Source organism: Adelges cooleyi, unplaced genomic scaffold, assembly GCF_023614345.1.
Source record: "Adelges cooleyi isolate 19-005CV unplaced genomic scaffold, UGA_ACOO_1.1 ACOO_flye_CR_arks_rails_tigmint_CR_PRNA_574, whole genome shotgun sequence".
Taxonomy (NCBI): domain Eukaryota; kingdom Metazoa; phylum Arthropoda; class Insecta; order Hemiptera; family Adelgidae; genus Adelges; species Adelges cooleyi.
Genome location: NW_026096268.1, coordinates 11,666,516 through 11,670,386, shown reverse-complemented (window position 1 = coordinate 11,670,386; position 3,871 = coordinate 11,666,516). Strand labels below are relative to the sequence as shown.

The following is a 3,871-nucleotide window of genomic DNA, read 5'->3' as shown; positions in this document are numbered from 1 at the left end:
TAATGTGTTTTAATATATAATAGATTATCGTATTCCCCATGTTGTATATTATATAACATTTTTCGCGGGATACAAACATATTATAGTATAGGTATCATATAGGGACGTTGTTTAACGATGATCCAATGAATATATAGTAGGTAATATTATTGTATACATAATAGTTGCTGTTTATAAATATAATGCCACCGCAGTAGCCCCGGTATCGGTAATTTCGGTAAATCATTTTCTGTGGGAATGTCGGGGCTGGTGTGTCCCTGCGTATGGGGGGGGGGGAGTTATAGCCCGACATAAGAAGTAATAGGCGGACAAAAAGAACAAACAAAAAAAAAGAACGATAGTAATAACAACCAGATAGTAGCTGTTGTCCGCAGCGGTGGCATGATGGTCGGGTGTGAAAATTTGTACTACCCTCGTAGTGTACATACAGGTATAGGTATAATATTATTATTATGGTGACTGTTGACGGCGCGTCACAAATTATGTCAAAACGCGTACACGGTTTTGACGGACAATACTGGATGACGGTGGTGGTGGTGGTGGTGCACCCCATGACACCCCTAGTGATACAGTAGTTGCGCAAACATATGTACTTAGAGAGAGCCGGAAAAAAAACCCCAAGCCCCCCCTTGCTTATCGTGCAATGAAAAGAATCCGGATACACTAATGAGCTATCTGTATGATAACAGCGCGGCTCCTCAATAATGGTTTTCTTCCCCTCCGGGGCTCTGAGGTCCCAAGCCCGACAACAAACTGCCACAAGACGTTAATACTATTTACGATTGACACGACGAATACGGAATAAGGTTAGGTGGCGGCGAGCTGTTGCTAAACAAACACAACAATGTGAAGCAGTTCGTTTGAAAATTACACTATGACTTTTGTCGATCAGAGGGTGAGAGCAGAGTCGACTACTTAACACGGAAAAAAAAATGTTTCAAAACGTTAGTTTTTTTTAGTTAAAAAAACAAAACAAAACCCCCAAGGGTTTAACCGACTGAGAAATCCTGTCAAAAGGTCCCAGGACTTATACGCGTGAGACCGAATATATTAAATTTTCCTCGTTTCCCTCCAAACCGCGTTCCCTCGTCGTATAAGGTGTTTTTTTAAAGTGCATTGCCCGAATGAAGCTTTTTGCAGTGAAGAGTTCTAAATACGATAGTAAACAGCCAAGACTATGTGACTTCGTCGTCTAAATTAACAATATTCCTACACAGAGAATGGTTTTTTTGTCAACTTCATTGTACTCCAAATATTGTTCATAAAATTATTGTTACCAATAAATCAAGTAACTAATTATTTTACCAAACGAGGTATTATAAAAAAAATATAAAAGTATAAAACTAAATTTAAAAACGATTTTTCTTTTAAATTTGTTGTTTTTTTTATATCATTTTCACCGAACACTTTTTTGTTGTATACGTGGTTATATATTGTACATATTAAGTACTTTTAAAGCATATAAAGATTGAAATATCTTCTTTTTTTTTTGGTAAAATCTGGGTAATAATAATTGTTTTATCATAATTTAAAATAGCATATGATTAATTGCCTACTTCACTGTTGTTTAGTATTTACTGTAGTACTCATTCAACTCAGTTTAAATCTTAAATAAAAAAAGTAAAGTAATCGATAAATTTGAAACGACTTGACTTATCTCTCCATTTTATTCGGTTTAAATAGGAATACATATTTTTGCAAAAAAATGTGAACCTTGTGTTGTCCAATATGGCAGACTTACGACTTGTGAGCATTGTAACATCACAGCAGTGTTTATTGGACAAAAATGTCAAAGGTGTGCTTATTCAGAACGAAAATATGGTCCACCGGTCGCTTGTGATCAATGCAAACAAAAATGTGCGTTTAACAGGAACAACGACGTGGAGAGTGAGGTAAGAGTGTAAACGTTTTAAAAAAAAAGTGCTCTATAAATGAAACGATTTTGATGTTTTAGTAGGTATATAGGAAAAGTGTTGTGTTGGTTATGTACATTATCGTTTTAAACGGGCCTCGACCATAATGAAAAAATAGGACGCTGAAACGAAGCAAACGTTATCTAGAAAACGTGATAGGTCGGTTGATGTTTAACTTAAAAATGATTATAAAAAAAAAAATTGTTTGGTTTTTCTCATGTTTGCAGATCTCAACACAACCATGGCAACGTTATGAAACTAATGAACGCGGTGCACCGGATTTTTCACTTCCACCGCCATTTAAAATGCAAAAAAACGTCGACACACATTCTTCGGGCCGCGTCATTGCTGAACTTAGAGGCCAAATAGCTACGATACAAGAATTTTCAAATCAAAAAGATTTACAACTTTTGAACAAACACAAATTGGTAAGGAAAATTTGTTTTATAGCGCTCCGGTAGGGCTTGAACGAATGAGGCAGTTGTCGAGTTTCAGCAGCCGTTTGAAACCCCAGCATTCTTTTTGAAACACCCTGTATTTTGAGTACATTTTTTGATAGATTTTTAAGCTGAAAGCAGAACGTTTCGCGGCTGAAACCGAACTACGCAACAAGATGGACTCTGACAAAAAAGACTATAGTAGAAATGTCGAAATGTTAGTGAGTAAAATCAAAACTTTGCAAAAAGAAGTAGATGCATTATCTAAAATCGGTCGTAAACGAGGTGCACAGTCCGTCGGTAACGTGAAATGAATTTCATAGATACTATCAACATTCCATTGTTTACGGTGTGTTTGTAAACTAGTATTTGTCAACTGTGTATTTTTATGTATTTAATTTGTACAATACTTAATTTATGTGTAATAATTTTCATCTACTTCGGTAGTCTAAAATTTAAACCCGTGTCGATGTTAACCTTATACCTTGAGCTCCAAATAATATTTGTATTCTTGTAATTGGGTTGTTTATATTTTGAATTGTTTAATTATTTTTTATTTGTGATGAGATAGACATTATAGTCGTTGTCATTATTGTTAAAAATACATTATGTTGTACTCTAAAATTTGTTAATTAATAATGAAACATAAAATATTGCCATGCTATTTAAAACAATAAATTATGTGATTTGAAAATAAGTTATATTTTTGGTTGTTATTTGTACCTTAAGGAAAAAATTGTAGATGATTTTTTTTTTAAAAATAATCATTGAAATTGTTCGATAGTATTTTACTTGTATTTTATACTGTATAGTAGTGATTAAAACAACTCCTATAAATCCCGATCTTATAATTTTTGACCATTTATGTGTATTAACAGTAGTAGATAGGACACTGGAGGCTCCTTGGAAGTGTTGCCAACTTAACCTAACCTAAACTATAACATTACATTGTTATCAACTGACAAGGGAAAGTTGGCAACACTACAATGTTAGTTTAGGGCTATACTCGCAAGTCCTAAGTTTTCTTATGATAAATCTCAAAATCTAAATCATTGTCCATCATCTCAAAGTCTAAGGATTGCTATTGATGTGCATGTATGACAACTTTGATTTGTATTGCACGAGCCCCAATGTTTGTTCTTATAACATTGATTTTGAATATAATATAAACCTTTTTTTATGGCCTTATCCGGTTATATTATCGTACGAACGCAACGGAGTTCATTTGAACTTTTTTAATGACCGAAAAAGGGTTGCAGACTTGTTGCATATACATATAATACCATATATTATAAATGATTGTACTTGTGGAGATTTTATGGGTTCCGCCGTCGTGAGGATTTACTCGCAGCTACTGAATAGGTGTAATCAGTGTAACATTTTTTTTTAGCGTGTAATATAGTAATTTTTTTTTTTAAGAACCCGTTTGGCGGCGTTTAATTGCGAAATCGCAATAAACCGTGTGTTTGCTGCCATCAAGTCGACACAACGGATTTGTGTAATTTAATCCTTTTGGATGTG

General features: G+C 34.2%; 1 pseudogene; it reads left to right on the top strand.

Moving 5' to 3' along the window:
- Positions 1-1,124: 1,124 nt before the first annotated feature.
- LOC126843203 (protein FAM76A-like) lies at positions 1,125-2,664 on the top strand (annotated as a pseudogene).
- Positions 2,665-3,871: the final 1,207 nt, after the last annotated feature.